This window comes from Adiantum capillus-veneris, chromosome 22, assembly GCF_014529385.1.
Source record: "Adiantum capillus-veneris isolate H3 chromosome 22, ASM1452938v2, whole genome shotgun sequence".
Classification (NCBI taxonomy): Eukaryota; Viridiplantae; Streptophyta; class Polypodiopsida; order Polypodiales; family Pteridaceae; genus Adiantum; species Adiantum capillus-veneris.
Genome location: NC_140952.1, coordinates 126,431,961 through 126,442,519, shown reverse-complemented (window position 1 = coordinate 126,442,519; position 10,559 = coordinate 126,431,961).

Here is a 10,559-nt window from a genome sequence, read left to right as displayed (position 1 = left end):
CTCTCTCTCTCTCTCTCTCTCTCTCTCTCTCTCTCTCTCTCTCCTATGGCGAGTCTCGTTCGCTCTTACCAATGGTACAACGGTAAGGTCATCAGTGGTGCTTAAGCATGTCATCACTATTTGCATAAGGCCTACATTTTTTTTAGCAACTCCTAACTAACAATGTCATCATGAATTCTTTTGCCCGTATCAACAAGTGCAAGTGTACATGATTGCATTTGGCCCTTGCCTTCAAGATGCAAGCATATGTGACTGCATATGGAGAGACACCCTTGCTTCACATACACCGAAAATAGCCTAGAGGTTCTTAGCACTGCCCAAGTTCAGCATATCCCGCAAAAAGTGCATTCCAAGAGATGACATCCTGCATAGGAATCTCTTTTTTTTGTGCTTTATGAAGTCATTTGGCATACATGTTGACCAAGGCAGTGCCAAGTACAATGTTTTCTTTCAATAACCCCTGATTAACAATATCATCGTGAATTCTTTCACCCATATTAGCAAGTGCAAGTGTACATGATTGCATTAGGCCCTTGACTTCAAAATGCAAGCGTGTGATTGCATCTGGAGAGACACCCTCGCTTCACATCCGCCGAAAACAACCCAGAGCTTCTTGGCTAGGCCTACCCAATCAATGCATTCCAAGAGATGAAATCATGCACACAAAGCTCCTCAAGAATTTTTGGTGCTTTATGAAGTGCACCACATTTGGCTTACATGTCAACCAAGGCAGAGCCAGTAATGACATTTTCTTTCACGAACTCCTGACTAAAAATATCATCGTGAATTCTTTTGCCCAAATCAGCAAGTGCAAGTGTACATGATTGCATTGGGCCCTTCCTTTCACGATGCAAGCGTATGTGATTGCATTGGAGAGAAACCCTTGCTTCCCATTCATAAAAACATTCCAAAATTTCTTGGCCGTGCCCAAATTGGGCATATCCCACAATCAGTGCATTCCAAGGGATGACATCCCACACATGAAGCTCCTCTAGACCTTTTTGTGCTTTATGAAGTGCACCACATGTGGCATACATGTCAACCAACGCAAGGCAAAGCACGACAATTTTCTTTCAACAATCCCTGACTAACAATATCACTGTGAATTCTTTTGCCCATATCAGCGGGTGTAAGTGTACATGATTGCATTTGGCCCTTGCCTTTAAGATGCAAGCGTATGTGATTACATTGAAGACACACCCTTGCTCACATCCACCCAAAACAGCCCATATCCTCTTGGCCCTGCCCAAGTTGGACATATCCCGCAATCAATGCATTCCAATAGACAACATCCCAGACAAGAAGTTCCTCAAGCACTTTTTGTGCTTTATGAAGTGAACCACATTTGGCATACATGTTGACCAAGGCAGTGCCAAGCACGACGGTTTTTTTTCACCAACCCCTGACTAACAATATCATCATGAATTCTTTTGCCCATATCAACAGGTGCTAGTGTACGTGATTGCATTTGGAGAGATGCCCTCTCTCTGCATCTACTGAAAACAGACCAGAGATTCTAGGCATACATGTCAACCAAGGCAGTATTCCAAGAGACAACATCCCGGATAGAAATCTCCTCAAGCACTTTTTTAGCTTTATGAAGTGCACCACATTTGGCATACATGTCGACCAAGGCAGTGCCAAGCACGACGTTTCAAGATCCAAGTGTATGTGATTGCTTCGGAGAGACACCATAGAGCTTCTTGGGCCTACCCAAGTTGGACATATCCTGCAATGAGTGCATTACAAGAGAGGACATCCTGGACATGAAGCTCTCAAAGCACCTTTTGAACTTTATGAAGTGCACCACATTTGGCATACATGTCGACCAAGGCAATGCCAAGCACGACATTTTCTCTCAACAACCCCTGACTAGCAATATCATCGTGAATTCTTTTGCTAATATCAACAGGGGCCAGAATCCCTTCCCTTGTTATTGATAGTATAGATATTGATATGTGTGTGTGTGTGTGTGTGTGTCTTTTTCCCTCCCTCAGCATCCACATATCTTGTCCACATTAAAGAGAGGTTATGAGCAAACCTGGCAACCGTGCACTAACAGTTACACGACCAATTGGGAGCCGAAGAAATCCGTCTAAATTGTATATAAGAAAATCAGAATACTATGTTTTTGTTCATATATTGTGAAAGTGAAAGTGATTACATATCTTTATATTGTGTCCATCTCAAATTGTTATGACGAAAAACCAAAAATCATTACAATATCATAGCCAACACTATGGGCACCGTTTAGACAAAGAGAAAGATCAAAAGCGTTAATTCGAGTCGAGGGATTGTTTCGCTTGCCACTCTCAAGGTGGGTAAGTACATTGCTTTAAAAATCCCTTTTGTTTCACTCTTGTGGCACTTAAGCGTTGTTTACAAGTATGACACATGGAGAAGATGTCCATGGCTTTATTCCAAGGAGGGGGATTAATAGATATGCATTCTGGGGTAGCCCATGTAAAATCTCTCTCAATCTACTTTCTAGTTTCTAGCTGCAAGTTGTGGAGAGGAGGAAAGCATGCCGTTGTTTTGGTCTTTGTACATGACCCTCAATCCACAATGCCTGCATAGACCCCCTTCTGTCCAAAATGAAGCATCATGTTGCGAGAGTGCATGTCATTGTGGAGATAGTCGTGCGCATGTAGATACTTCAGGGTCTGAAGAGGAGCGTTTATTATCTGACAAATGTTATTTTGAAACAGCTCTATTGTTCCTTCAGTGGTCACATAATCGCAAATGGCAGGTTGACTTCCATCTGCATTGCACTCTCTTATCCACTGCTCTATATGGCTGCCATACCAAAAACATGAAATAAGCATTGGACGCTCTATGACGAGGACCATGGCAAGTGGATAAGTAATGCCGCGATGAGCGATGTCCAAAACTGTGGCTTCGTCTTTAACCTGCTAATCCATTTGTGGGTCCATGCAAGTGGACTTCAAAGATTTTTGCCGCATACAGTGGATCTTTAAATGCAGGGTGTGTGACACCTACACGCTTCATGTGTGCCCATCTCCCTTCTCCCAGCTGTGGAGCTTGTATGTTGAAGATTCCAGTTTCTAGTAAAAAATGCAGTACAGGGGGAAGCTGAGACTAATCGAGAGCGAGAGTGGCACTAGCAGTAGACTCTATTCTAACGTTAGCTCCTATCTCTTTAGTAGCATCAAAAGAGTTGTCTTTTACTCTCGTGCGCTTTGCGACTCTTTCCAACTTCTCCTTGCTCTTGAACTCGGTATACAATTGTTGCACAAGTTGTATGCGAGTAGCTATTCCTGACAAAGTAATGATCTCAGGATTTTTTAGATCTTGAAAAATCTTTGCGATCTGTCTAATAGACTGCTTGACCATGTTCAATAATGAACCTGATGTCATTAGAGATATGTCAAAATCAGCGGGCGTAAATACGAGATGGAGCTGCTCAATTACAGACTTTGCTAAGGCCTCTTTGAACTGGTAATAATGCTCCGAAGCAGAGGGGTTTAGGCAACGACAAAGCTTAGGCTCTGACATGTGATGAAAGTGACATACTATCACTTCACAGGTGAATTTTCATTGATGTTTTGCCAGCTTGGTGTGCGCCATATTTGCAAGATATAATTTAAAACATAAACGTTGTCAGAGGAGAGGGTAAAGTATCAAAATTGTGTCATGACCCTAAACCATATACAATTGACATAATTTATAGCAAACAACAATATATTATGATTGCAATCCATACATCGTACAATAAAGAGAGGATAACACACAAAGAGAGAGATAGAGAGGTGAACATGCCAAGAGTGTGAGGGACGCTCATCACAAGAACTGGACCCTGTTATGTGCGTTACATAATGATCCGAGCGTACATGTGAACAACCCAGCTTGTGTGAGGTACGCTTAGTGCAAGTCCTGGACGTTGTTGTAATGTTGATTGATAGTTTAATCAATCTAATCCCTGATGAAGTGTGTGGAACGCACATCACAACCATCTTAACAATCTCAGATTGTGGTCAAACATCGTACATATTTAAATACAAGACAACACCAAGTCATCTAGTGATGAGTGGCGTATCTACGGATCTAGAAGTACAAGGGTAAGGCATGTCAAGCTAAGATGAAGAGGGCATAGGTATGCATCTCTCCTCTCTTAGGAGACGACCGTAACCCTCGTATTTCTATGTAGTAAGAATGATGATGTGACTTAACATAATCCCTAATGAAGTGTGTGGAATCCACAACACAAACATCAACGGACAACTTAACAATCTCAGATGCAAGTCAAATATCGTATGTATCTACATCCAAGACAACGCCAAGTCATCTAGTGATGAACAATGATGCGTCTTTGGAGTTCGAAGCACAAGAGTAAATAGTGCATCACATAGAGATGAAGAGGACATGAACTATGCATCTCTCCACTCTCTATTTGACGAGCAGAGCTCTTGTGCTTTTATGTGGCAAAAACGATGATTTGAGCTGATCTAAAATTGAGAAACCTATAGGTCACTCTGAAGTGAGAGGTGTAGCATCATGCCTACCGCACTCCACGAGTCGACCACTAAATTCTAACTCAACTCTGTGGTGAGAGATATACTACTGCACCACACGAGTGAGAATCAAAGTCTGTCCTAAAACCCTTCCCTTCAGTGAGCCAAGTGGCTCCACAGCACGAGAAAAGCAACTAGATTCTACTCACTTCTGGAGTGAGCCGGATGGCTACACACCACGAAGTGGCCTATAGCCTACAAGCCAACTCTATGGTCATGAGCTTGACGAGTTGGCCATTTACTCCACCCTGCCATCTTGGCCTTGGTATTTGGGGTTGGTGTGAGAGAAAAACTACTACACCGCACGAGTTTGGCACAACACAGAAATACAAGTTTGTACAATTTTAAACAAGTTTAAAAGTATACCTCAATAGTCTCTATCTGTCTATGCCTCTCCAACTGCAGTCCGCTGGTTTTGATTGAAATCGATGACTGTCTTTATATAGATAGTTTTTTTTTTATCGAAAGATATTTCGATCGAAAATAAAAAATACGGCTATTCAGTGATTATTCGGGATTTCGGCGTATAATGACGTTTTATACGTTTTTTTTTTTTGTACAAGCGTATAAAATGCAACCCAGCCATATCAGAGCAGATGTTCAGGCAGAGCTAGAAAAGTCTATGCTAGATAGTCATAAGAAAGCATAGCATCAGAACACTTTTAAGATTACTAGAGCATATCAAAGTTAGTATGGTAGGAAGGTAGTAACCAATTAGGAAAGATAGGCCAAACAGTAGCTAAAGCCCCAACTCTCAGTTTTTCATAAAAGTCAAAAGTGCCTATGACTATAACCAAAAGTAATAATAGGTGTTTAAAAGCAAAGGTAGCTACTCCTAGAAAAATTAGCAAGATCAGAGCCAGTTGGTGAGGTGCTCAATGAGGTGAAGGTTAAGCCCCCCTAATAAGTGTAGAGCGTGCAAAAATCACAACATATGAACTAAAGTCGTCATACTTAGGTGTATATCAAGTACTTTAAGAGCATATGAGCAAATCAATCATAAACTGCAGAACAATAATCCCACTTCATGAGTTAGTGGAACTTGAAGAAGGCACAAAATGAAAAATAAAAAGTAAGCTTGATTATGAGCCTGTGTCAACTGGGCAAAAATCATCATTACCTTCAAACTTTCAATTAGACTAGAAGGGCATGACCAAATTAGGTCAAACAATCCTTCTATAGTGAACAAAGCTATGAACCAAGGTATTGTTCTCCATAATCTACATAGTACCCACATAAGGCACCTAAAAAACCATGATCAGAGAAAATTCCGCATTATCCAGGGAAGGCACTCCAAGAGGCTAGTTTACATAACTAGAAAATGAGAGAAAATTGCACCTATCAAAACCACAGGGACTGAAGTTATTTGAGTTCATTTCTAGAATAGCAAAAAAAATAAACGTGTCAAGTATTCCAACCCAACGAGTTGAGGTTTGGAATGAGCTTTTCGAGTGAGCTTTGGAGTGAGATTTTTTTGAATATTTCTCAATTGACCAAATTTAGGAAAAAAACTCGCTCCAAAAAGAGTTTTTTAAGCAACCTTCTAGAGCGATCTTTTTTTTCTCACCCTCTTCCCTCTCTCACTCCCCTTCAGTCTCTCGCTACTTCTCCCTATCTCTATTTCTCACTATCTCCCACTCCTTCAATCTCTCTCTCTCTCTCTCTCTCTCTCTCTCTCTCTCTCTCCAAGCAGCCTTACAAGAATGCCGGCTACAAGATTCCCTTGCCCTCAAGATTAGAATTGGAGGACTCTCTTTCACCATGGTGCATTGAGGAGGACACCCTCGAAGAAGCCATCACCAAGCCTAATGACACTCTTCAACCAATCAACATCGAGCCCAACACTGTCTCTTGGATCAACGACACGCATAGGCATATACCACCTAGCCAATGTACCCTCACTTTCAAAAACAAAGAAGAATAGACAAGGCTGCTACGCCAATCCTACCGCCTCAAGGGGACAAAGCTTTGGACTGCCGAGGAATTGACTAGAAACCAACTCAAGCATAAAGCAAGCGAGCACAAAAAGATGCATGATGCACGTAAACAAGGTAAATGGGCAGTATATCGTGGTGGTAAAGCCATCATTCAAGAGTTTCAAACTCCCAAGCCAGCTCCCCCTCCACCTGCCCCCCCTTAGGTTTTTGTTCTTGATCTTATCCTTTTTTCTTTCCCCCTTGATGGACCCTCAGTCCCTAACTGATATGTATCCAACGCCTTCACTCCAAAAGAACAGATGTAATGTTTTGTTTTGGTCCCATACGTAATATCTGACCTCCGTGGACGATAACTCATCTATCTATCTATCTCTCTCTCTCTTTGTTTTGGTCCCATACGTAATATCTGACCTCCGTGGATGATAACTCATCTATCTATCTATCTATCTCTCTCTCTCTCTCTCTCTCTCTCTCTCTCTCTCTCTCTCTCTCTCTCTCTCTCTGTGTGTGTGTGTGTGTGTGTGTGTGTGTGTGTGTGTGTGTGTGTGTGTGTGTGTGTGTGTGTGTCTTGAGTTCAACTCTCCTCGTTGGATAGGTCTCTTTGGGATAGTTTCCTACAACGTTACAATTTTCTTCTTCTCCTCCTCCTCCTTCTTCTCCTTCTTCTTCTTCTTCTTCTCTCTCTCTCTCTCTCTCTCTCTCTCTCTCTCTCTCTCTCTCTCTCTCTCTCTCTCTCTCTCTCGAATAACAAGTCTTGAGTTCTCTCGTTGAATAGATCTTTGAGATCTCTTGGGATAATTTCCCACAACGTTAAAAATTCTCTTCTTCTTCTTCTTTTTCTTCTTCTTCTTCTTCTTCTTCTCCTCCTCTCTCTCTCTCTCTCTCTCTCTCTCTCTCTCTCTCTCTCTCTCTCTCTCTCTCTCTCTCTCTCTCTCTCTCTCTCTCTCTCTCTCTTTCTCTCTCTCTCTCTCTCTCCCCACCAAGTCGTCTGCTACGCAAGCTACCCCTACACTTATGCGCGAGCTGCCCACCCACCAAGTTAACTTGTGCGTGAGCTGCTCGCAATTGGAAACGACTTGTGACACCAATGCGTAGTTGTCCACTATTGGTATCTCCTCTCTCTGATCGACAACCTGTGACACAAAGATGCCATCTTGGTTCTGCTCGGGTACATCTCTGGCTTAGTCAAGTGGGCACTTGGTTCTACTTGGTTGCCTACTTGTGAGAGCCGGTCTTAGCCATGCCACTCGAGCCTTATCCTGAGGCAAAGCTCACTTTCGTCGAGGTTGTGGCAACACCCCAAAGCTTGATAGCATTTCTCACCTACAAAAACGAAGTAAAGAGACTTTGCAAGGAAAACAAGGAATTGAAAGAGAGACTTGCTGCAATTGAAGCTCGACTTACTATAGTGGAGGAAAGAAAAAATGAAACGCAATAGATGGAAGCCATGCTCATTAACGCAAAAGGGAAAGTAACGACCACTCTCTCTCTTTCCCTTCTCTCTTTATCTCTCTCTCTCTACACACACACACACACACCTTTCTAAGTGTAAAAAAGGTTACTTAACAATACTTGTTGAGCCAAGCATCCCATCGTCTATTGGCTATCGTCTCAATCAAAGTAGCCTTCACTTCTTGCAAGGTGGCAAGAACATAGTATGCGTTTGCAAACCTTGTCGCACAAAAAATCTGTAAAGTTTTATTAAGTTATTTTATTCAAAAAAGTGCATACAAAAATCGATGCTCTCTAATAAATTTCACCACATGATTTGCATCCAGTAGCGGTTTGTTTTATGAAGACCACTTTACCAATGTCTTTTGATAGCAAATTAAGAGTATGTGCGGCACATGGCACCCAAGTAATCTTTGGGTACTTAACTTGGATAGCCCTCCCTTCAACCTTGTAATTGGATGCATTATCTGTGACAATTGCATTCACATTCTTTGGCACATCGGACTTTGCTATGACACGCTCATATATCCTTGCTAGATAATTGATGGTCTTGTCTTTTAAAGAGGTGTCAATGGCTTCTACGAACATGGACCCTCTAGAATTAATAAGCATCACATTGATGAGCGGCTTTTTCTGACGGTTGGTCTATCTGTCCAACGCTATGGTGAAACCATATGTAAGAACAAAGTCTACCACCGTGCACTTGAGGATAGCTTCAGTACTATCTTTCACTTTATCTGAATACTTTGTGCGCATCTTATTATAATCACGAATCACAAACCCTTTTCTGACTGTGTTCCTTAAAGCATCTTGAAATATGGGGTTACGCATACATTGAATGGTATACCGCACGCCACAAAATCTTGTGTGAAGCATGTCCATGAAGAGGAGTTGACTGGGGAGTGTGATCATTTGCTTCCGCAGGCACATTCTATGTCTTCTCATTGACAACATACATTTCAACATCCATTGCAACTTGTTTGACAGTAGCAATTTTCGTTTTAGCTGCAAGAATTTTCTCTGCTATGCAAGCATACTTTGGCAATCTAGCATGATATCTCTTGGCGGGGCCATACACTCGGACACATTACTAGGGACTTTAAACAGATGCTCTTTGATTCTGGTCGCATTACCATTGAACTCGTGGCCGCAGGTCTTGCATTTCAATCGAGATGTATTCTTTTTGGCACGCAGCTTGTGGACGTAACACCACTTGTGTCCATTCACCATGCTGACAGATGAATTTGATTTGCTAGAATCATCAAATCCACCTCTCAATTTCGAGGTAAAAAACAATTCAAAACAACAAACTACACAAGCAATGCTCTATGGATCAATATAGTGATCAAAATATATACACATTATCAATTAGACTCATGCTACATTATCAATGAACAATAAACAATGATAGTCTTATCGTTCTTCATGTATAAATCGTGTCAATCAAATTATATTTTCAAGCACAAAATAACTTCATTACTTCAAACAAAACATTTCAATCACAATGCTCACATTGCACTATACCAATTCATCTAAAGTGCAAGCTTTTGGCTTTCACACATTACGATAATTGATAATATTAATCACTTATTTAAAACCATACAATTAAATCTCATCATCATGTTGCACTATATCAATTTATCTAAAGTAAAATCTTACGACTTTCACACATTACAATAATCGATAATATTAATCAAATCTTGCAATTGATTCTCATTGTAACATGAGGATTAATTGCAAACCTTGATGATTGTCATATCTATTTGAAGTGTGAACATGAAGTTCTCACACTCCACGATAGATCTTTGAGAGCTTATCTAGTTGCAGTTGTTGCACGTGTACGATCACATATTATAATAGACGTAGCAATCCAAATAAAGATAATTTAATATCATTGTATTTGGACATGAGATCCCTAAATTTTAATTCCAGTGAGAGCATAGTGTGATGGCTCTAAACATGACCAAAAAAAAATTCTACCTATGTTCACTTTAAGGTGAGAAAATATATACACATCAAAATCAAACCTACCTAAATAAATCTGACCTCTATTCTATTATATTTTGCAGACTGATTACCTCATGTGAGAGTACACTCTGCACACAACAACAACCTCTTCTATCGCTAATTCACTTCCACCTGTTAGTAAACTGAGCACGTAGCAAGTGACTCCTAAACAATAAACACCTTTCTATGAGTGAGAGTTTGAGCTCTACACAACATACAAAGCTTACACAATTTGAACCTAAAAAAAAGAATCTGTAAGATTTTTAAAAAACATTAATGATTTTAAACAAAAGATTTTAAAAATATTTCAATGATTTTTTATTTATAATTTTTTTTTCTTAAATAATGACATGGAATACCTTTTGTGATGAATACTAGTCTCAACAATGCGCGCTGCCGCTATATATATATATATATATTTAAAATAAAAAATAAAAAATTGATCACTATATTCTTCGATTGAAAAATACTTTGTGCAAAGTATTTTTTGATCAAAAAGACTTTCGATCGAAAAACTAGGGAAAAAACAGTTGCCCATTTTGCTGACATGGCATCATATAATACATCTGTATAATATGAGGTCATATAAAATACGTATGTATATGACGTATTATACATATCCCGTATAATA